This window comes from Pocillopora verrucosa, chromosome 6, assembly GCF_036669915.1.
Source record: "Pocillopora verrucosa isolate sample1 chromosome 6, ASM3666991v2, whole genome shotgun sequence".
NCBI lineage: Eukaryota > Metazoa > Cnidaria > Anthozoa > Scleractinia > Pocilloporidae > Pocillopora > Pocillopora verrucosa.
Window position 1 is genome coordinate 11,467,930 of NC_089317.1, and position 25,913 is coordinate 11,493,842.

General features: G+C 37.0%; 1 protein-coding gene and 1 pseudogene across 1 annotated transcript in view; both read right to left on the bottom strand.

Moving 5' to 3' along the window:
* LOC136281675 (neural cell adhesion molecule 2-like) overlaps window positions 1–25,913 on the bottom strand; it is a 115,475-nt gene that overhangs the window by 62,863 nt on the left and 26,699 nt on the right. The gene's annotated exons all lie outside the window — the stretch shown is intronic.
* Window positions 978–25,760, bottom strand: LOC136281691 (fibroblast growth factor receptor 1-like; annotated as a pseudogene).

The following is a 25,913-nucleotide window of genomic DNA, read 5'->3' on the forward strand; positions in this document are numbered from 1 at the left end:
AGTGCAAGAGAAGAGGATGAAGACCCTCTCTAGGGTTCTCATTGTAATTGCATATTTTGCAAGAGAGTACCAATTGTTCACTGCTGAACACAGCTGTTAAGGTATGATTTAACTGGCAGAAATAACTCTCATGATACTCCTACAAACTCAACTACCTTTTCAGACAAAGTGTAATATTCTCACCAAGGAGCGACTCCTGAGGGCAGTACAGTAACTATCCTTTGTAAACTTACTTAATCCCACTACAGACTGCAACCTAGCTCACCAATGACACAATCTTTGCGTCAAAGATTTACTCTTTCTTCCTTTCAACCACTATTTCTGCTCTTCCAAAAACTTTAAATCTTAAAATGTAGGTTCTTTTAGTCCTACCACACCTTGTATTTGACAAAGTTCAACATTTGCAGAAATGTCAGCAAACACCTTTAAAAAAATGACATAAAAATATCAGAGAATTCATTTTGCAGAGCTAAGACGATCCCCCTCTCTCCTCTGTATGCTGGAGCATCATTTTGCTCCCAAAACCAAAATAACGTAATTCTCCTTCATTTGAACGTTAAGACCATTTCTCAAGCAACCTCTGCTCCAGACTGAAAGAGCGTTGTTTTTCATTAAGTACTGTTTCTAGTGCAATTATTTATATCAGCTGAGGAAAGGGTTTTGACCAAAAGGTAACTTAGTTTATTAGTTTACCTCTGCTGGAAGTGACACGAGAACATGGTCTCTTGGATGTAAGTCTCCTGAAACATGTAAAAGAAAGCGAGTTTTTGCACTTCCGGGAGCTCTTTTTCGCTCAAGTAACGCTGGTTTGGTTTTGTCATCTTTCGAAAAAGGGATCCAGAGAGATGGGTCACGATATAAAAGATCATTGTCAGGGACTGAAAGATGTAAACTTGTGTTCGGCATCACCAGGCAGACAAGAGTCAACTCCGAACTTTTCAACACTTTTATTATCAAAAAAAAACTTAGTTATCACATTAACAACGTATCCAAGAAAAAAAAGGCTTGAACACGTATCTAAGACCAGTTGAGTAATAGTATCTGGTACGCAAAAAACTGTAGGGCTATTAGGCCAAACAACAAACTTTCTTACAGAATTAATGTGTTACGTATAATTCCGATTGGAATACCGTTATAAGTTATAAGTTCAATGTAAAAGTATTTCGAACTGGTATCGCTGGTAAAGGCGGTCTTAGGGAAAGAAATTTATGCGCACGATTAGCTTTCCTGCAAATAAGTGGGTTTTACGGCAAAATGTTTTTAGCAAAGCGAGAGCTCATCAATCTGGTAAATTGCATTTTTTTTTCTCCGCACTGTCCTGCCTTTTAGAATAAGCCAGAAAATAAACTCAACTCAAACGCTTGTGTCGAGCATACGTGTAAGTGCTTAATATGTTAAAAAGAAAACGAGAGAATGATTTATCGGCAAAACTTAAAAAAGCGTTTCAGCGTTTAAGAATGTAAAGTCAATTGAATTACAACGTTCCAGTCTTACTGCTTCACAAACATGGCTATTTCTACCTAGTAAGCGTGTAAGGAAAAGATGATTTATCCACGAAACTTGTTTGGGCGAAGTGTTCAAAATGTTAGCCAGTCGTACATTGTGGACGTGTATCTAACTACACCATTAAATCCTCGACGTTTGCATACAATTGATTGTCGTACATTGTCATGTTGATCAACTTCTGCAAAGAAAAATAATATAGTAATCAGTATCAGTAAAAAAGTGTTCCTCTTGAAAAGAGGTTATTCTCAAAAGTCGTCAGCTTTTTTTACATCAAAACAAATTCAAGGAGAAAGTGTTTTATGGCTTCGTCGTCTGCTAATCTTTGTGCGTCTCATCCTATGATCTTTTAAATAACCACGTGTCAATTGTCATTGCGACGTTCTAGTTCGCTTCTTTGCTTCAGTGACATAACAAGAAGATGCGATCCAAACTTCGTTAAAATTACAGAGATGGGTATAAATTACTACGCTATCTAGGCTCAATACTGTTAAGCTTAATCCTAATTAGCTGAGCCTAAGCCAGTCGGTCCTTCGTGAAAAAAAACCTTTCATGTTGATCAAAATTCTCACCTTGTGTAAAGTTTCCATTTCCTTGAGCTGATTTTTCAATTCAGTGAAAGTTGGTCTTGCATCTGGGTCATTCTTCCAGCATTTCATCATGATCTGATACCTGGTAATGTTCAAATGATCTGTTAAAGATTTAAAGAATGTTTCCTCATACGATGAGGGAGAACGAGTGAACAAAGAAAACTTACAATTTTTCATCGACGTGTTGTGGTTTAGGCATCCTGTATCCATCCTGAAGTAAGTTTGCAATTTTTCTTCCATCCATTCGTGGGTATGGTGAGCCGCCTGGAAGAACCGTAAGACCATCGAAATATAAATGTGACGAAAAACAGACCGTCACTGAAACACGACCAGTGTCACTTGATGGAGTTTGAGGTTGCATGGGGAAGCTCTTTACGTTTGTCTAACTGAACGCGATACCTTGTAAATACGAAGCAAAAAAAAAAAAGAAACCGCACATATCGTCATAAACTTCTATTCGATAATACCTATGGTGAAAATCTCGTACAGCAAGACTCCATAACTCCATCTGTGGAATTACAAATCAAATAAATATAAATTAGGTGACTGAAGACATTAACATTATATGCAACAACTAAAATATGTGTATCCTTTGACAAAGCATAGAATTCATGTCCTGATTAAAACTGATAGAGTATAAATATATTTTAATAATATATTACTAGGGGTAATAATCGGGTATACTTACACGTCACTTTTGGTGGTATATTTACCATACAACAAGGCCTCATAAGCTGTCCACTTCACGGGAAGACGGCCCTAAAGATTTTAAATATCACTTTGTGAAACAGCTCAAAAATCATAGGAAGCGACTAGTCAAAGATAGTGATATGTAAAGTTGTACTCGTATACGCATTGCTGATTTTTTCATTCGGTTCCCATCCAAGGAATTCATGATCAAAATCAGGTATATATCAGCTTTACCACAACAATGATCCTGAAAGATCACTAAACTGAACGACATGTAGTACCGTCCCCACCTTCCTCCCCTCTTTCTTGATTACCTTAGTCTTTCGTTCATAAATATTTTCCTGCTGCACATCTCTGGCCATTCCGAAGTCGGTCACTTTACAAGTTTCCTTTTGTCCAACCAACACATTACGGGCCGCAAGGTCTCGGTGAATGATCTAAGAAAGAATTGGTGCAACAGCAAAAATTAGCGATTGCAGAAGAAAAAGAACTGATATGAAATGGTTCAGGTAGGAAAATAGAAACGTCTAGCAACATAATATGGTGTGCGTATTTCTCTTTCTTCCAGAGGGCAGAGAATTAAATTCACTATAATTACTGCCTCATATTCCAAAGAGAAGCAAACTACTTTATTTGTGCAATACGTAGTTATTTCATAGAACGCCTATCTTAAGTTTTTAATCTAAATAGGATCCTATAATGTGGCAGTTTAGTGACAAAGACGAATTTTTAAATTTCAAGTTTTAATTCCTTCTCTTTCTTGTCACTAAAATGGATATTTGTTGAACACTTAGTTTGGGCTGAATATCTTAAAAGATCCTATCCATTCACGTCTCTGCCTCTGCATACACGAGAAAAACACAGGTACTTTATTTCAATGGGGCGCATTTGCAACGATGCACAAACATCGCCATTCGCACATTGAAATAAAACTTAGGCGATGACTTCAAAATTGTGAGGGTTCCCGGCTCTAAAAAAACAACACGGTAAGAGTACGTTTGCATCTCCCGGGCGTGATCTTGTGAGACATAACATTCCATGCAAGACAAAGCTTAATATGACGATACAACTTACAAGAAAGCTTTAGAATTGTTTGTCATTTGTGTTTTTTTTTCAATTAACTTACAGATTTTGAGGACAAGTAACTCATTCCATCTGCAATTTGCCAAGCAAACTTCATCAGCTGCTGTGACGTCAGATTTGTTTGTGGTTTGATATCCGGGTCTTTGTAGTAAGTGTCTTTTAATCCACGGCTCTTCCTTAGGTAACCCAGCAGATCCCCAAAAGGCACATATTCAATCAAAACCAAAAGCTGTTCTGGAAAAAAAATTCAGCGCTTTAATTGATACATTACCCTCTAAAAAAATTAGCAATAAATACAATAAATGAATAGCCCAGTCGTGTTCAATACTTTTGAAGAAATCGCACGAAAATAAGGGTTTAGTTTTACGAAGAGAAGGAGAAAAAAATATTAAACGGTCTAATAAGAGGGTAAAGACCAAATATCCTCTTCCAAAACGTGTTTCTGCTTACACAAGAGAATGATTTGTTCAGAGGCAAATATTTGGTCTTAGTCTATCAGTAAATCCAGGAGCGTCTATGTCGGTTAAAAAAAGATAAAATTACCTCATGCGATGGTTTTTGTTGTGCTCTATTGGAGCAAATTATTAATGACGAAAAAACGTCTGAGTAAATCATAAGTAAAATGTGCACAAAAAAATTAGACCCGCATAACCAAAGCATACCAGATTTTGTAACACATCCCAGAAGTTTAATGACGTAAGGATGTGGTTTCAGCTGCTTCATTGTGTCAAGTTCTTTCATCAAATCTCTCTTGTCCGATTCAACAGCGTTTGCTAGAGCGTAATAAACAAGGAGTAAAATTTAGTTAGAGGGAAGGTAATGCGAAATGCCGAAACAATAACATACGTTATAATCATTAAATGGTAAATAGCTAAAAAATACGGTAACTCGGTAAAATTTCCTGAATTACTGAAGGCCAAGACTGTCATTCAATTTACGGTACAAAAGCTCACCTTTCAGCATTTTAATAGCCACTGTGGTCGTTTCAGGACTCCCTCTAAGTCCTACCGCTGTTCCCTTGGCAACCTGACCAAAAGCACCTTTACCAATGATTTTTTCTATGGTCACGTGATGTCTTGGAACTTCCCAGCAGCGTGTTAACGGATGAAGAGGCACGTAATCAGTACCTGGAGCTGTTCTTTGTGGTTTTCTATTATCTTTGTTGACTTCTATGAGATCCATGTATTCCGTAGGAGGCTGAGTGAGTTTTCTTGAATCGGGTAGACTTGGTTCGATATCTTCTAATCCTGTTTCATTCTATTAAACCAACATGCCGTTAAGGTATTCAAATACAAATCTGTTATTAATCCCAGAAAAAAGTTCCACATAGTTATAAAAATCAGTTTACCCAATTTCATCACAGAAACCTTTACATTCTTGCACAGAAAAAGATTACAAATAGTTTATAATCTCTATTATCCTTATTATTACTAACAATTTGTCCTCTGCTTTTGAAACCATCATATCCAATGAAGTGATTGAGGTTCATAGCATATTTGCCGAAGCTAGAAACTGCAACATGAAGATTGTCGATTGGTAGTGAAACTTTTTCACAAATACACGCACAAAAAAAAAACTCCTGTTGTACTCAGCTCTTAGAATTACGTTTGGTAAAAAAAAGGTATCCAGAAAATAAGACGGCCAAAAATTCGAAAAAACAATTATTTAAAAAGCAAATATCAACCGGGTGCAGACCAGTTATCGATCTATGAAGTGAAGCCACGCACTTGAACCAGGGACAACCCAAGGAAAATCCTTGGAGTACCTTGTTAAAGGACATGAACACAGGACAAAGACCTTATCGAATCTAACTTCCTCCCCTATTTCATTGTATCCTCTACTGATGCAATATGCTTTTTTTTCGTAGACCTACACGTTTTTTCCTTCTTATTGTTGCAAGCGTTTATTTTCTTGTAGAAAGTAAAGGTAATATGAAATCACATAATTTCTGGCCACACTAACATGACCTCAATGTCTTAGCTGTTACTTACGTCGTAAACACCTCTTTCATCTTCATAAGTCCTACAATTGATAAAGCATACGAATATTTATAAAAAGCTGAGAATTTCATCAGCTTTAAGTGGAATTTTGTGTCAAGATGAAACCATATCTGGCACATTACATCGACACAATCCAAGTGGCAGCAAATTCGTACCTCTGTTTCCCTACAGCGCCTGAAAAAGAACGAAAGGAAAAAAAGACAATTGATGTGGACGTGGGTCAAAGTTTGCTTTTGTATAAAAATGAATCTTTCAGCCAAACCCTCTAACACAGATTATGATTTTTTTTACTTACCTTTCCTGTGTAGCCAGATTATGTAAATAATTAGAAGAAGGATTGTGAAGGCAAGAACCCCAATTATGGCTAACAAGACGTTGTTAGATGGGCAGTTACATTCCTCAGGACCTAAAATGGTTAATTATACAAAGCTTGATCAAGTAACGTTCAAACAATATTTGCACTGATCCTGGTCGATAAACTGCTCTCACTACATAGCTTAGGCTAATGACCAAAAGTCTAACTCTCATTGGCGAGGTACTAAAGAAAAGTAAGGTGCTAATCTTTCTATAATAATTTCTAAAAGTAATATTTTGTTCAATTGACTAAAAACAACAACGACAAAAACCGTAGAAATACTTCACTCACAGAAACGAGTTGTTTAATTACACAGATACGGAATACAATTAGAAAAAGGCCGTTTTCGGAAGAATACGAGTAAAAATTTAACACTCTGACATGTTTTGATGCTACTCTGGTTAAAAGATTTAATGAACAGGCCATTTTACAGTTGTGTACTTGGTTGCTAATCCTTTGATTTGGAGTGAGGCTGAAGTTGACCATGTAATGATAGAGACAAGTATCTAGTTAGTATGATAACAAAGTCATTTACACTTGAAAAGCTACTAGGTTTGTATCATAACAAGATCACCTTCAGCCTCACTCCTGTTCAAAGGCTTGGCAACCAAGCATGCAGCTGTAAAATGGACTGAAAGTAACCGAGAAGTTACAGTTCATAGACCCAACGTTGTCAACACTCATGTCTCACCGCCTTCGTCATGGGTGATCTAATCGTTGCACAAAGAGGTCCTTTTACACGCTCACTAATTGGCTGCCCTTTTTTCTGGCGAGGTGTAAATATGTGTCAGGCAGTAAGCCACCACCATCGCAAGGAGCGTGGGCAGAGTTGATATGCCAGGCTTCCAAACAAGGACGCTGGTGGCAACATCGATAAGTGGTGATAATCTTGAAATTATCCCACCCAGTTGTATGGTTAGTTAGGCATGTGTGCTCCGACAAAGCTGAATTTTCTTTCTCACGAAAGGAGACCAGTGTTTGATGCTCTTTCAAACGTATACCAAAGTGACGTTTGGTCAGTCCGATATACTCATGATCACAGCCATTGCACGGAATAGAATAAAAAGCGTCTGTTAGTTGTTCATTTGTGATTGGATCCTTAGGTTTGGCAAAAATATGCCCTTAGGTCTGAAAGGGTTTTGATAACCATAAACGTTTGGGCTATTCAAAATTCTCTTGATTGGTTCCGTAACACCCTGAATGTGAGGAATAACAGCAAAGAAAGCCGCTGGTTCCTTCTCATCAGGAATATTACTGGTTTTAACTTCATTCATTAAATCTTTAAACCAGAGTAGCACTAAACCATCTCTGATTATGCGCCTGGTTGCTTTGTGAACTTTAATATATTTAACAATTTCTTTGTTATTCTTACCTTTTGTCGTACTTTCCAAGCCGTCTGTGGGGATAAAAAACTATTTTAGAGCTCAGTGAAAGTAACTGACAGTGGTTAAAAACAATAGAGTTCCTCTCTGGTGGAAAAAGTAGTGCTGATACAGTGATCAACGTAGCGACCCCAGAGTCCAGCCCCCCTATTTACGCCTGATGGATGGCTTTGTCTCTTTGTAATGCGTTTGCATGTCAAGGGTCGCTTCCCTGTCATTATAAATAAGTCCCGTATAGGACTGTAATTTCTGATTTTGATATTATTCATACAGCCATCTGCTGTGAGTGTAACTGCTGCCGTTTAATTATTATCATTTAATTAACTTGTTAACTGAAATGTAGTAATAAAGTACCCTGCAAAACAACTTCTCGTACATCAGCTAATAGGCCTCTGGTTGGCGCACAAATATCAACCACGACTTAAGTGAACTTTTTACATTGATTCAGGTTTTTGCAAGCGAAGAATTCACCCGTAAAAACCTCGATATTGATGAGACGGAGAGGGCATGAAAACTAAGAAAAGAAAAGGATAAACCTTTGAAAGTAGAAAATAAGATTCATTTAAACATACTTCCTTCTGCCTTGACTTGCTGGATATTTGCTTTCTCTTGTTTCAGGCTTTCACCAAGCTCATTAGTTGCAGTAATGGCAAACTGATACACCTTTCCTCTCTACAACACTATTTTCAATTCTCTCACAGAAACATCTCTGATTTTCTTTATTTCTGTCCACTGTCCCACTTTCCCATCAATCACTACTCTTTGGTACACTGTATACATGGTAATAACTTTTCCATTACTTTCTGGCTCCTTCCACTTTAGGGTAATTGTATCGTCTGTTGTTTCACCTGGTAGTTCGTCTATTTCGACCACATCTGGGACTCCTATTTCAACAACACGTACAGCGTGAAATTTCTAATAATTATATAACTTCTTGTTACAAACCTAGTCACAACCATTATCAGTGATTAAATAATCTGTAAATTGTTCGAGGATTATTTTGGGATATTTTTAAAACAAAAGCGTATATCAAGCGAAATTATGTTAAGTACTGAGATGAATTCAAAGGACAATTCGCCATTCATTTGTGGCACGTAATTACAGGAAGGAACTCACTTTACGTGCATCTATTTTCTGCTTTTGAAAGTTTGACATTGCGCATGACTTAGTACAGGCACTCGGCAATGACACAGCGTAAAACTGAGTGCACATGCTCCGCTTCCCGAGCCATTTGATTGTCCAGGGCTTCGTAGGTTGTCTACTGTTCTCACTCATGTTTACATGTGGTTTATTTATTATTATGCTTCTTCAAACGTAGGTAAACTCGCTAAGGAGGAGACAAACACTTAAAATCAAAAATCTTATCATGCGGCAAGCAGATAACATTGTTAAAACTGGGACAAATCTAAGTTTGCAGCAAAATGATTGGTGTAAAGTGCTCAGTCACGAAATCACTTGTGATTCCTCACCTTCAAACTTGGTCTTAATTGTCCTTACAGTAGGGTCTCCCTCGAATACAAAATTTCTGGAAAACAGTTTCACCGTGTAGTTGGTATTTTTCTCCAAACCACGAAACGAGTAACTTGTCGTCCCAGGATCGATGATATCATCCTTTTCTATCTCAGTTTCACCCTTTTGTAAGATCATTCGGTATCCTGTAATCGGACTTCCTCCATCATCAGCTGGTGCAGTCCATCTTATTGTTATAAAAGTTGCTTGAATGAATGATTCTGATGATTTGATGGATGCTTTCCCTGGTTTCTCTACATAGTGCCATAAAAAAAATGATTTTGCAAAAAAAGAAGGAAGGAGAAATTTTTTGGGTGATTATCATACAGTATGTCCTTGTATTATCATAATTTAATGTACATGTAGCTACCAGATAAATTCAACCAAGAGCCTAAAAAAAGGGGAACAATTAAGAGTCCATGGTGGAGGATGTTTCCTGTGGATACACGCATGAGGGGATGTCAAAAAGGTACCTTTCAGTATGCCTCATTGGGGTAACGAACGCGAAAAATATGTGAAGGTCTAACGCTGCTAAAGAGGGGAAAAATGCGAACGGGACGCTCAGCGACCAAATTGTTAGAAAATGAAAAAAATAGTAGAATGATAAATCTATTATTCGATGTTTGAACATAAGCTTAAATTTTTAAACACATTTATGGACCTTACAAATTATCCACACGTATTATACTTTAAATAATCGAATGACTTGTACAAAGGGAATGAGTTACCTTGTCGAGTACTTTGTAAGAAAATTTGGCTTTTACTTCTATTACACCTGAAACAGCGATAGTGAGCAAGATGCAGACCTTATATATAGTTTTCTTCTTATCAAAATACACTGAACTTTTTTACTTACTTATCTGATTTATCTTTATTAATTTCTCATCAGATGGAATGAGTCCATTAGCAGCAATGCACTTGTAATGACCAAAATCTTGATCACCCCTGAATGGCACTTGTACTTTGTTTTCTCTGGCTGTGACTCTGTTTATTTCACTTCCTTCAGGTTTGTACCAATAGAGTGTTGGTGTAGGAACACCATCAGAAAGACATTTCAAGCTCACTGTCTGGCCAATCCAAGACTTCTTAGATGACGTTGTGACATTTTGAATTGTGGGCGGGTCTAAGAATAAATACTAATGCAATAAGCAACTGAACAAATAATTGGTGATACTTCATATCAATCAGAATATTTATGAGCTTTATCATGCCTCCACTGTGTCATTTTACTAAATGAAATTATGAGAAGAGGAAAAATATGCCACCGTATTACACTTTAGAACAAGGCAAAAATACGCAGCAACATTGGTCGCACTGAACGATCCAAACAAGCTGGGCATTATTTTTAAGCAAAGATGTGGGTCCCGACTTCAAGCCGATAAATAACTTATTAATCCTCTCTTTTCCCTCTCTCTCCTAAATTGCTTTGAATGCCAGCAGAATATTGGTTTAGAAATGAATTTTTGGTAGAAAAATTTTGTCATTAAATGGGTTGACTCGCGGCCTAAAAACCGTTTGTAATTAATTTCAAGCCTTCACAAAAAGTAACTCAGAAAGTTAAAACGTAAGGTATTTGTTTAAAATTGAATCAATTAATTTCATTGATTCAATAGCAGAGCGCAGCGTAGCCCATACCTATAAAAAAACAGTAGTAATAACAGTAACTCATCAAGCCGGAAAATTTTGATTGTACGACCAAAATAGGGCAGGGCATGAATAGCAATTACGTAAGTAGAGGGGAAACAGAGCAAGTAATGCGCACGTGCAATCGAGTGCGTACCTCGGAAATCCCATTTATTTGGATTCGTGTGCACTACAAAACTCAAGTAAAAAGTAGGGTTATTTAGTATTTTCAAATGAGTTGATAACGTAAGTTAGCTACCGTAAAGAGTTACCAAGCTGGCTTTTCAATACGTCAGCTTTTTAACTCTTTACGGTGGCCAATTTACGTTATCTTGTGCGTGAACACCCTTTGGTTGGAAGGTGGTTGAAAGTCCAAATCAGGAGGCTTAGGAGGGGCTGCAAAAACTTGGAGACTAGGTTTTTAATGGCCACCTTCAAACCAGCCTGGCTGAAGAAGATGCAGGGGGCTTAACTACAAGTATAGTGCTCGCATGCAGCCCAGCCACCACCCTATTCTAGGATGGGATGCAAATCTCTCTTTGTGGGAAATTTTAATTTTGATAAGGTTTTTTCTTGGATATTGACTTGGTGTGTTTTGGTGAATTTGTGTAGATATAAATACACCTGTTTGCAGTTTGAAAATATAAACAATTTTCTTTTCTTATCAAAAAGGAGATGCATGATACATGTATATTTCACATCGAGAAAACACAACATTTTTATAGTGCGAAGATGAAACAAAGACTTGACATCAGCTATTGTGCTGTTCCTTTTTCCTTAAAATTTATTCTGTTGTCACCTTTTTCTTGGAATAAAAGTGTATTTATTTCTTGGAATTTTTCAATTGCAACGTTTTGAAAATGGGTGTATTTATGTACAGTCAAACCTGTATTGAGCGGTCACCCACAGGACATTGCACTCCACAGAATAGGGTTAATATTAAAAATGATAAAATGGCCATGTTATGCCATAATTGATCATTTTATGTTAAAAAAAAAACTCGTTTAAATATTACTAACATTAATTTCGGGAGAGAAACATAGATTAAATTTTACTACAAAAATCATAGTTTTAATTGAATGGTTCCTTTCTATGAGACTGTTCATTACAGGTGGAAGACAATACAAACAGGTTGTTGTCACTCACTCAAAGGTGACCACAGCGATTAAGGAGAAAAGAAGTTGAGACTTTAACAACTGGCCACTAAATACAGGGTGACCGCTTATAGGTTCGACTGTATTATGGATTCAGCAGCAGTGGCAGCTTTTTATGACAGACTGAAATAAAGACTTACATTGCAGAGTGACATAAACTCTTACTGTCTTTTCCTGTCTCACTCCATTGCTTGCGATGCAAACATATTCTCCTGCATCATTCCTGTTACTACTGGAGATGTTCAACTGTTTGGTGTCAGACAGTTTAACCTCAGATTTTTCCCATCTTATCTTAGGTTCAGGAAAACCCGAGGCATCACAACTCAAAGACAGAGGAGTTGACGCATTAACTGTTATATTCTGTGGCACTTCTGTAAACTGGACAGGAACTAGATAAGAAGAGAGGAACAACAAAATTCTCACACCATAATATTAGAGTGCAATTTGGTTCAAAACCATCCACTTCAAACGCTATAGAAATAAGATTATAAAATGTAGCACATACATAAAAAATATCAAAAAATGGAAACAAACTTTCACTATGTCAGCTAATCAGAATTTGCATCTGTTTTAAAATACTGTAATGAAAAGCAGAAGTTCACAGTTTTTGGAAGACACAAGATAATTGCTCTTGAATAATGTCTTGGGTTTTTTTTAACCAAAAAAATAAAATCAAACCTGGGATTAATCTCAAACTTGTACCTAAATTCCAGGATTTTTGCTACACGTTAAATGTACAACCTTGTAAATGCTCCCATAAAGTTACACAAACTTACAGACTTCTTGTGTCTAAAAACAGTCTAGGGTAACCATGGGATGCCATTCCCACAAAATAATTTTTTTGTTTCTATCATGCACAAGTCAATCATTATTAGATTTGTTTCCGTATTATAAGGCACAAGTTCATCATAATTAGGCATTGTTTTTTATCATTAGGCACCTGTTCATCATTGTTAGGCACCAGTTCATCAATATTAGGCACCCGTCTAACATTATTAGGAACAAGTCCATCATTATAAGGCACCAATTTATTATCATCAGGCACAACTTTTGCTATTAGGCACCCATTTATCATTAGGCACTGGTAAAATTTTTCAAGAAAGGCATCCTTCACCAGTACTTTTCCCAGGTACCTAGGGTGGGAGCATTGTGCGGAAAGCTGAGAAACACTTGTGAAGGAGACACCTCTTTAGCTGGAGAGCAATACAAAGATGTTTGTAAAGCCACACAAAATGTGCCTCGTCCCAGACTTTTTTCTCCTTCCCCTCACCCACCTTAAATTCCTTGCTCATTCCCATTACTCCCAGGAAAAGCCTATAGCGGGGCAACCTGAATACCAGGGTCTCTATTCTTCCCTGTTCGGGGTTGTAATAATTTGCTGTGTGGAAATTGTTATTGATGCAAGTAAACTGGTAAAAAACGTTTTTCCCATTTCGGATTATAATTCCAAAGTACTCAAAAACGCTCAAATATGTTTCTACCCACCATTTATGTTAAGTCTCACAGTAGCTTCTACTCCGTCTCCAGCGTCATTATGTGGGACACATTTGTACTTGCCATAGTGCTGAGATCGATTGACGTCATTGAGAGTATACTCACTGTTGCTGTTTCCACTTAGGAGGCGGCCATTGAAATAGAACTTGTAAATTGACACTTGAGGCACAGCAGCCATAACTATGCACTTAAATGTAACAGTGTCTCCTTCTGTGACAGTATTTTGTGAAGCATTAGTAGTGAGCCTTGCACCTTCGGGTTTGTCTAAAAATGTAAATCAAATCAAAATCTTAATCTCTGTTTATTATATGGCTTATACATTCCCCCTGGTTATAAATCATACCCTCCTGTAAAAGTATAGAGGGTGCATGATAATGCAACACGAATGGGTTAATCGTGTGTGGGTTAATTTAGTATCAATCCATGGAGTCTCTTGGTCAGAGAATATAAGGCTTTTGTAGTGAAAAATTGCAGCAATTCATCCACCCATGGTTAGAATGCTGACTAAAAGCAAAATACTTCAACTCACACATTGCATGCTGAAAAACAATGGCACTACTGCAGCAAGAAAATGACACCAAGTATGTCGTTGCAAGGAGACGGCCGACTTTACTTGTAATCGAACGTAAAACATTGTCGCTTGAACAGAATTTCAAGTGAAAATCCTTAATTTTGAGCCGAAAGACAAGTGCCCTAGACAAGTGCATGTGAGAGTATCTCATCCCGCAAAAAGGCGAAAGCCTAATTTGAATCTATAACATTCCTTATTTCGCACAATTGGTACCAGGATGATATATTTATTGAATAACAGAGCCTCCCTTGATCAAATTAAAAGTGAAAAACCAAAACGAAAAACAAGGGAGATTTCGGTCAGGTTGCGTTCATACTATTGTGCTTCGTTTTACTTCCCGAGAGTCTGAAACAGGCTGAATAAATTATAATTGTGTTAAGAAGTATTTAAACTTCGCATGGGCGATAGAATGTAAACTAATTGTTTGAACAAGAGGTGCAGTGTATAACATAACTCACCAACACTCCAGGAAATTTCTTCCATGTATCTATAATATCAACAACTAAACTTGGGGGGAGAACTTGGGGGGAGAACTTGGGGGGAAAACAAGTTTTTTTTAAAACATTTCACCTTTATATCGATAGGCCTTATTTTCATTGGCTGAAAACCTAAATGAAAGCAAAGTGATATTCAATAGAACGGATATTACAGTGGCTGAACATGCTGATGGGCATTTTGTTGCAAGTGATCATAGAGGCTGTTAAATGACTGTCCGCTGCGACTGCTGTGAATGTGACGGAAAGGTTAAAAGTATTGCAAAGACAATTGGGGTGAGTTTTTTGCGACTTTGAAACCATCGACAAAACATTGCCACATTTTCTCAGTTGATGAAGGGCGAAAATTGTAGTGCATTGAAGACTGATCGAGTTTCTGTGGCCCGAAATAAGTCAAATGTGGCGACCCCTCAAACCGGCTTCAGAAAGCAAAGTATATTGGCTGTGGCGCTATCAATGTGGTTTTTGTAGACCTTGGTAAGCACTACCTTTGTACTCTTATAAAATAAAACTTTCAGCTCAAGGAACAAAATGGACTGGTTAGGGTGCCAGAACCTGCTCCTCTGTTCTTTAAATTTTTTATTTTAAAATATGACTTTGGGGCTGTTAAGTTATCGAGACTTTCAAGAAACGGGCTCCAGATGTTGTTAACGGTACGCATTTTAATCCAGTTACGCTTGGAACAAGAAAAAAATAAAACACCACTCTTTGGAATATCTTTGAAATGTACAGCCTCAAAGCTCTGTGGCCATCTGTATCATTCTGTATTTCTAGCATTCAGACCGCTTTCTTATAGCTAAATTGCCTTGAAGTCTGCCTAGGTGGTTTGTCATCATCTTGTCGTGTGTCAGTGTTACATACCGCTTCCCTTGTTCATCCTGGAGAAAGGCAAAACTGTAAGCTATACCAAGCTTCCCTCCACAGCCTCTTATACAACCCGTTTACTACTCAACTTGTAAAGGCAGCTTAGTTGACCTTAACCCTTTTCTTTTACAGCAGGTTTTTAAGCATCTGGACAAGTGGACAAGTGGCCAGGGGCCGCTGGGTTTGTATAAATGGGTGGTTCCAGGTTCAAGCCTTCCACCCTGCTTCTCACTGTATTTCTTCGCGGTTGCCCCATGTTCAACTCTTCGGCTGCACTTTGTATGTTGCCAGCTTGTCTGCCTCCTGTCATGTATGATCAGAAAACGTCAAGAAAAGAAAGTATGTCTTTTCCTTCTTTCTGACTGTTTAACTTTGCTTGGTTAATAAGTCACTCCAATGTTCCTGTTACACAAAAACAAGTTCATAGTCTTCGAACAGAGGAAAAAATACCTCGCACAAGATACACTGGTTGCAAGATTAAGCAACGTGGGCTTGAATACTAAGATAAAACAGCCCAAAACGTTCCTTTCTAGGAAGGGCAACCTTTAGTTTCTGTTTAAAATTACATGCAAATTAATCAAAACATGAAAAAATTCAAATTCCTTCAGAAGGCTTATTAACTACTAAATAAACGAGAGTTAGGTCCTTATGGGGAAATCTGAAACTAAGGCTTTACATATTGATTGAGCAATAGCAAGGTCAATACCGCTGGCCTGCGGCTTGAGTTTTTCCCATAAAGACCAATCTATTGAGGTTATTGAGTTGTTTATTATATGGCTTACAAACAGAAGGAAAAATTGATTTAAGTAGAAGTCGTCAATTTACACCAGCAATGTAAATCCCTCGACTCACAGTTTTCCACTGAGTGATCTAAGCTCTATAGAAAACGCTGCTTTATATTTTGTCTCCCTGTTAGGGTTCCCGATTCCAAACATCAAGATCCAAAGGATCGTACAGCGTAAATAAGAAGCTCGAAGCGTAAATAAGAAGCTCGAAGCATAAATAAGAAGCTCGAAGTCAAATCCAGCAAAAAGCTAATTACTGTTCACCCCAACAAGGACTTGTTTGTCAGGCTCCTCATTGCATCCAGTTTGGCTAAAAGATGTGCTGAGCTTCGAACTGTCCTCAATCCCATATTCACTCACTAATAGAAGTCTTACAGAAGGTGTTAAGAGCACGTTACGCTCTCTTCTAGAGAAAGACGTTCACACAGTTCAGTCACTTACAGCATCAACAAATCCAGAGGTTGTTATTATCAATGGCATGGTAGTTCTACAGAAGACAAAATCTTCTGCGCCCCTTCTTTTCTAACCTTCTGCAAGTCCACCTAGTCTTTAACCAATACTGGGCGACTTTATTAAAGGAGGTAAGCCTCAACGAAGGGGAACATCCATTGACTTCCAGGTGTTAATCGGACGTCCTGCCACTCCAGTACCAACCCAAAAAACAAGGCATGGCTCGAATTATATAGTTCAGCATGTTTTATTTTTATCATTGATTTCTAATTTCGTTGCCGGCAACTTAAATTTGTAGCTATCGACATTTGTTGCGTTTACTGTACATTTGAACTTTCACTTTAGATCAATTTTTCAACGTGAATGCTGAATTTTTGACACTCGATAAACTTGTGCGATTCCCTTTTGGCTGCTCTCAGCAGACCTGGCAATAGAGAAGCCTACGTTTGCAGCTTATACATGACCACCAAAAAGATAAGCATTGCAGATAAATTGTGTTCTCTCAAATTCTGCCAGAATAAGCAAAAAAAATAAATGCTTCCACCCACAACCGATTGTCTACGTCAACATCTGGAGCATTCAAACTACCAAGCATTCGGTTGGAGTCATGCTCTTGAAGCTATGCAGGATCTTAGATCACCAGAGGGTCATGGGTGGGTGTTGGACGGGGAACTTCTCGTACTACTGCCAATCACAAAAGCACCAGCACCAGTTAGCCTTCTTAAGCTGATGACGTGCAAGATATCTGCCTACCAGCAAATTGCTCCTGAGGCAACACAGGACTTCCTTGCACAGAAGTGTGCTTCCGCATGGCAGACGATGAAGCATGTAGTAACCGCCATGGTGTGACCTACATCAGTGACTCAGAAGAAAACAATGAAGAGAGTAGCTTTGAGAGGAACTGTAAAATAGCTAACATATAAGGTGTCCATGTTTAAAAGGTTAGCTTTCTGTCTATAAACATTGGAGATGAGTCACTTGAAAGCTAAACAGACCAAAATAAGTTATAGGCTCGTGCTTTTAGTTGCAATAAGTATTGCTCTGAGGAAAAAGGTGGTGTAAATACAAGATTTGGAAAGACAACATAAATATGATTTCATTTTAGGCAGGAAGGCGGATTTAGGCCCCTTGGAGGTCACATGCTTGGTCATGTGACGTAATTTGCAGATGGTGAGTATGGCTGGCCTTCTGCCATTAAGAGCTAAAGATATAATAGGAAGAACATAAGAAATGGTAGCAAACAGTGGTTACCAGAGTGAGCCTCTTTTTCATGTCAAATCATGCTTGAAATTGGGCGAAAATGATATTTCTCTCATTGCTTTAAGCTAAATAAGCAAACAATTGGCCGAAACTGCAGATTGTACAACTCTTTCATAGATAATAGCAGAATACTGAGGGATATTTCATTAGTTTTTGCCTGTTATAGAGCGGCAAGTTCAACAGTTCAGCATTTGTAATTGAATACGATTTCCTACATGTATAATGATCCTGATTATGTCCGTAGATTAAGTTATCATTATTAATGTCAAACTTACGAGCATGATAACGAGGCCAAGGTACGCAAGTATTCCCTTACGTTAATAGGTATAAGAACATTTCTTGACTTGAAAAATAGAAGTAGGTCTGAAATTCCTTTAAAATAACCGAAAGGTGGTAAGGAGAAATACCGTTTAAACTCACTTTCCCTTGTAAAGTGGTAGATATAGAATATGGCATGTTAAAAAGGTTGTCACAGAACTTCGGCAACATTAGATTGTAGTTGCACAAAGTGCAACCCTAGCGCCATTTCTAGACAATGACTTCGTTTTTATTTCTTTTTCTTTTTCTTACCTGACAGGAACAGGAAGCTTTCCAAATTATAGATAAAACCATGAATGAATCAAATTCGCCTCTAAAATTAAATGATGAATGATGAAGGGGTGAGATGTGCATGGCCACTAAACTGGCTTTGTATCGAACTTCTAGTGATGAAAAGTCATGTTTTATATATGTGGTATACTCCAGGAAAGCATGTCAGGTGTAGTTTTCTCAATATATCCCTCCCAACGCCACACATGCAAATATGTACGCAAATCTTAAGCAGGCAGTTTTAGTTTCAGCCAATATTTTCATCTATCAGCTAATCTCAGCTTTCAGTAAAACATGCATGTAATTTGTCAGCTGACAGTCAGAATATGCGCTAGCCCTGTGTGCTAGTCACACGGAGTGAATTTTGGGTACCTGAGACCAATGCATATAAAGCCGAAAAGGATTTGAGAAGGAATTCTGTTTCCTTACACTTTTGAACAGATTCGTCAGTATCGTGTCACTGACCTTAATAACAGAAGGCGCCCTATAAATAAAGTAAATTAAAAAAATCGAAAATTGAGGTTAAAATATACTTACAGTGAACTGAAATTGTTGTGTCAATAGAAGTGACTTCCACTGAGTTATTGGCTCGACATGTATATCGTCCTGCGTCTGTTCTGCTTATATTATCGAACTTTAAAAACGCAGCTTTCTTCAGCAGTACTCCATTTCTAATCCATGCTACATCCGGAAGTGGTTTCCCAGAAGCTTTACAGGCTATGGTGACAGGGGAGCCTTCGATGTAATATTTTCTTCCTAAAGAGAGGTTTATAAGTGGTGGCTCTGAAAGGTAACAGAGACTATAAATCACTCCTCATATGGCGTAGCAAATCTTACTTGGACTGAGTCTTAGAGTTTGTCCAATTTCAATAAAATAAACAAAGGCATTGAACAATTGGTCCCCGACAACCAACTAGTATAAGGAGGGTCAAACTTCATTCAGTACAAGTTAACCTTAAAAGAAGAACTTACTCATCTCCTTGTACTAATTGTACTTTTATCAAACATTATAAAATTTCATTCCTTATTACGACTGTTCTGCTAAAGGAGCTCGCAGAGTGGGGTTTCTTTTTCTCTGCATTTTGAAGAATTATACCCACAAATAAAACGTTCTTAAGCCCAAATCAAACGCAAAGAAAACGAATTACTTCCCTGCATTCAGAATGGACTGTATGGAGACCACTGTTTACAATTTGTCCTATAACTAATATAATTAAATGTTTTGCTCCTTCCCAACAGAGTGGTTATCACTCAACAATTTAAACATCCTCAATCTCTCTATATTTATATCCTATATCTGTCTATATTTGTAATGAAGCAGCATCATTTCATCAGAGCTCTGAGAAACTACAGGAGATGATAGGAAAGAAGTTGTTAAGAGGCAGAAAGTGGAGAGGTGACACCAAAAACACCACTTGATTCATCTTTGTACTGGAAGTAATATCCTTGTTGCAAACTAAAGGTTTAAGGAATGAATGCAAAAAGACCTTGCTAGCCAGAGTAGCTGAGAGAGTATTGGTGAAAGGAATTCTAATTTAATGGCAGAAGTAAAAACTTGATTTTTAATAGTACTGAGTGCTAGTATCTGCAAGTATTAAAGGGTGAGGAAACTGTATGTGGTTTCCTTAAGAATGGAGTGGCTTGTTTGAAAAGTTCCTTGATCTAAAGGTGGATAATACTACTTGTGTGTTTTAAAATATTTCCATCTTCCCCCTTAACTATGATAGGCCCTATTAAACTTTTTTTTAGATTTTAAGAGCCACCAATTTGGAGAGCTTCGAACTGAAGTTGTAACAAAGATATCATTTGCACAAGTGTACATGAACTTGATCTACGGTTTCTTAACAATACAATGGTTTCTGTGTGTCCACCTATAGCTTGTCATCCCGTAAACAATATTACAAAATCTTGCAAGGAATTATGGAATAAGCAAAAACTATTATAGAATTCTATGTACTTTGTTTAGATTTATAATGGCCTATACTCAAGACTTAGAGGTGCTAGCTCTTGAAGAATCCCCAAAATCTGTTGGGCACAGGAGCCTTATGATCGAGAGTTACATAGAAGAACATGTTTCATCATATGTAAGTGCAATGAAATTATAGCTTAAGGATACAACAGCCTTTCAATAAGGTATAATATGATAGGTAAACGCTCTCAGTGCTACATATCACAAGCTGCATTCAGTTGGAGCACCATTATTATGAATTAGGCCTTCTAAATGTGTGAAAACAGCCACCTCCTCCTTGGATTTTTAGAATTAAATGGAGCTATGGGATTTTTTGAGTTCATAATAGACATCATAACTGGCTAGAATCTTTCAGAATAAGCAGTGAAAACATCAAATTAGGGGTCACCTTTATAGGCTGAAATATTCAAAATTTAAGCAGGCTTCGAGAATGCATTATGTCCCAAAAATAAATGAAACTGAGCTGTTGTGTTACACCAAAAAGCCCCAAAAATAGTTTGATTTAAATTAAAGTTGTTCACAAATACACTTTTTTCCTTCTCTATTTAGAGTCACTTGATCTTGGAACCTGGGACAGGAAACAGCTAAGGATGAGGAAATAGAGAAACCTACTGATGAAACAAAAAACCAAAATAACAATTACCCACCCCCCAGCTCTAACTCTAACTCAAGCCAAGTATCCCACCGGTCACTAAAAGAGAAGGTGTAAGCCAAAGTGGGCGGTGAACCATCTAAGAAAAAAGAACTATCCAAAAAATTTGGAAAATCTGTTACAAATTAAGACAGTAGTGATACATGAATAAGAATTGCCATCTTATGGTAAAAACAAAACAAAATATAAAAACAAGATGTATGGCCCTTGATTTTTACTACAAGTGAAATATGAGACATGGATTGGCTTTGGGCTACTTGAACCAAATGCCAATGATGATTCATCTTGCCCCTTTTAAGCCATACTAACCTGGCATCTTTTTATCAAAATACAATTTGGAAAGAGAAGTAGTGTGACAGGTATTGCATTACAGTTAAAATAAGCCAACAGAACTTAGCATTTAAAAATGCATAATTGAAATATTACGATGTAGAAAGTTACATGGTCCCAACGGAGTACAGAGACAATGAAAAAAAGAAGATCATGTAATGGCTAATGTGAGCATAAACAATTTTTATTCACAAGTCATAAAGGAACAAGCAACTGAATGTAGCAAACAGTGAGTTCATTTGGATTCTTCACAACAAGTGTCATATAATCCTTCAAGCGAACAATCAGGTAAATTGTACATGAGCATTGAGATATCCAGTCACAAATGTTTTCGACTTCAGATCACAGTCAAATGACCAAGAAGTTACATACTTAACAACACTCTCATTTTCATTTACTTAATGTTCTTAGGACATTTGAAATACTGTATTTGATTTAATGAAAGGTAAGACAGAAACACTCAGAAAGAAGTATATTAAAGTTCACACAGCAACCAGGTGGACAATCAGACATGGTTTGATGCTACTCTGGTTTACAGATTTAATGAATGTAACTGAAGAAGTTACAATTCATAGCTATAGTCATCTATGCATACCTGCAGAGCAACCTAATGACTCTTTGATAACTCTTTGATTTCTTAGTAATGAAAAACAGCCAAGTAAATGGTAGAATTTCTTTTCTCCTTTTAGGAGTGTAGTGTCTCATGCCAAGTAAAACCAAGACTATTGTTCTCAAAAGTCGGGTTAGCTAGCCACTTTCAGCCCTGCAGATAATGGTTTGTGCAAATGTATGCTATTGTTTACTTCCTCTAGATCTCAGAAATGTGAGAGACATGAATGCATTTGATTTATGTTTGATTATTAGTGGTCATGTCTGCAATACGTACCTGCCACAATAAGCCAAACAGTACCTACTACTGAGTGGAGAAACTCTCCAAACAATTCACATTGAAATGTGGTATTGTCTCAAGGGTTGATGTTCTTGATAACCAGGGTAGCTCTTCCTTCAATTTTAACTTAGTAACATAGAGGAATTTTAGGATGATCTTAGACACCTGACCACTTTCATTAACTATCACTTTGCTATAATGTTTACTTTCCTCAGATCTCATAAATAGGAGAGACATGAGTTGAATGCATTTGATTTATGTTTGATTGTTCATCATTATATCTGCAATAAATACCTGCCAAAATAAGTTCCACTGTACTTTCCAATGAGTTGAGAAAGTTTCCAGACACATCACATTTAAATTTGGTATTGTCTCTAACATTGATGTTCTTGATAACCAGGGTTGCTCTTCCTTCAATTTTAACTCTTCCTTTGTAAGATGGAGGAATGTTAGGATGTTCTTGGACACCATGACTATCATTAACCATCATACTGACAAATGTACCACCTACCAAAACACTATAGATAATGCTCTGAACGTTATTATGTGGATCGGTGTAGTCCCAAACTAGGTTGGCATCACTACCATTGTTGAAGTAGCTTGGATTAGAAGGTTCCTGGGTGAAACGCACATTCACACCCCCTAAAATAGACAACCATAAACATAATATTCTCAGCCCTTTGGTTACATGAGTAAGGATAATATTAAGGAAGAAGGCCTTAAATAGGGTCCACCACAAAGGCACTTTTAGTGTAAGCAGTAACAACAATAAGTGTAAATATAATAGAATTGATATTCCCTGATATATCAATCAGCTCAAAGTATACTTTCATTTGCTAGGAAATAAGGTTCAATAACAGTAATGTGCAACAACTTGTGCCTTACGAAAATCATTTTGACAAGTTCCACCTTCTTTAATTTCTGAAATGTACACAGTGGTGAATTTCCAAAATTTTAAAGTGGTACACTTGAAGAAATTTTTGAAGAAGAACTTGTTGAGGTGGAAAATGGGAAGTGGAAATGTCCATACATATTATATGTTACAAAACAAATGAGGGATTTATTAATTCACTCATTTCATTTTCTAGTCTTTTGATTTCTAGTTTTTTAAAATTTGTATGGTCTTTAACTTGAGCATCCTACTTATCACATAAGTTGGGCATGAAAGAAGAAAACAACAGAAAAGAAACCATTTTAGTGTTATGGATGACCAGAAAGTTTTTGTCTATACAATGAGTGGCTAAAAATTGTAAAAGCAAACTAATCATGAAGTAATTTGAGGAATTGCAAGTTTTTTTTTATTTACATTACTGCTGGGAACAAAGAAATAAAAAAAAACAAAGAATAGATCAGTTGAGTGAAAAGCATTTGTTAATACAATGGGAATTACGGTGCCAATTTGAAACAAAAATTTTTCTTCATTCACATGATTTCAAATCATATTGCAAAGGTGGATCAAATAGCTTTCTTATCATATGGATTAGAAATTCATTTTTTTGGTACCATTTTGGAGGAGATTCCACTTTAGTTCCTCAGATTGTTTGTCAGGGATTGATCAAAGCATAGCTAAAGACAAAGATTGTGATAAGTTCCATGAGGTGAAATCAGAGTGATTTTGACCAATTTTTAGAAGTTCAGCTTTCTCTGACATTATCTTGATAACTGAATTTAATCCTTTAACTCCCAGATCAAATTTGTAATTTTCCTTACTGTCAACCATGCAATTCTTGTAATGTTAGTTGATAGAGAATTTAGTATTGGATCAACTGATCATCCCCAAATTGAGATTTTTCCTTATTCTCATTACTTATCTGGTTGAATTTGTATTGATATTGTAAGGAGGGTTGACTTTAGTATTACACCAATGGCTGACTTCTTGTTTTTGGCCTTGAAGTGATGATTCCTCAGTTGTATGCAACCATCAAACATTGCTGACAATAATTTCACTTTCTTTCACTTTGGCAAGCCTCCACACCACAAAGGCAAAAAACCATAATATTGTTTTTACTGGTCAAAAATGTCATCTACAAATTGTGATTGGTCAGATGCTCATTTCAATTTATTGCAAATCGTTTTTTTAAAATTTAGATTGGGGTAAATCGCAGCATGTATATGATACTGGCTGCCATATATACACATTGGTCTGAAAGTAGACAAATCATACATGTAGGTATGAGCAAATGATGCTCAATTATCCATCCAAGTGCATTATGTAGTTTCTTTACATGTTTGCTGATTGTTGCTGTTCATTGCAACTTTGCTAGCAGCAATTATCCTTGCTGAGGTCATTATTGAAACTAATGATGAGTGGAAAAATTGGTCACAGCTCTTCCTTATAATAAATGATAGATGGCAAGGAAGAGAGTTGATGTACAAATGGTAACTCTTTCCTAGGTTTGCATAACCATCATTTTTGTAATGGAAAGCCACCTGACAAAGCAGTAACTTTTCTCATGGCTTAAGAGTACGACTCATAGTGCACTTCCATGTTTCAATGTTGATGTTAAATTCTGAACGTATGGTATTGTTACACTTGAAGCATAAAATCCTCTGCTCTTGATTTCTATCGCATCATACATGTAGTTATTCAGACTTAAGTTAAGAGAAAATAATTTCAATTAATGGAGCAGCTGTCACAAAAAATACAAAAATAGCAACCAAGTGTGCTTTGATAGCATTCAAATTTAGCCTGGAGTAAATCTCAGTATGTATGTAATAGGCCAACATATATATATACACACACATTTCAAAAAGTTTGGTCTTAGTAAAACCTTAACTGTTTCTAAACATTACACAAATATAAGTAGTTACAACTACCAGTGTGGGATACTACAATCATATTTACATAAAGCAAAAAACTAGTCAAGTAGAAAAATCTTACATGTAGGTATGAGAAAATAATGCTCAATTATCCATCCAAGTGCATTTTGTAGTATCTTTACATGATTGCTGCCCCCTAGGAAAAGGTCTCACTCAATTAAGCTTGCAGCAATTATCCTTGCTGAGGTTATCATCTGAACCAACAATAAGTAGAAAATTGTTAACAGCTCTTCTATCGCATCACAGTTATTCAGACTTCATTTATCACGTGATTGAGATCCCAACATCATATCTTAATTTTGAAATACAAAAACTGTCCAAAGAACCTTGGAGTTCGGAGATCATTTTGACGAACATCACGTTCAGAAATAAGGGATCGGCGTTTTCGGTTTCTAAGCTTAAAATGAAACATGATAAAAATACTGAAAAATCTTTTCTACGGGAGAATAAATTTCACACTTACTTGACCCGTGAAACTTTACCAGCAGAAGAAAGACTAGGCAAGTTTCATAATCACGGAGAGACACCATCTTATCAGACCTCTGCTGATGCTTCAATGAGGAAGTTTATGCCTAAATCCTGCGATTGCTCCTTGAAGAAATGGACGAGAAGGCTTCTCTTCGTTTTGTGACTGGGACCGAGTGTCACTATCATCCTCGTGAAAATTGTCAGCCGTAGTCGGGAAAATTACTCAAACAACATGGCGGATGGTGCAATTTATGGAAGAAAACTCGATTTATGCTAAACACTTCGGACATTTGAATTGATTTTAGAAAATTTTCTTTCAGAGAAACGTTCCATTCAGAGTAAACTATGCGTCAAACTTGTGAGTGTGTCGAATGAGCGTGACTGTCGATG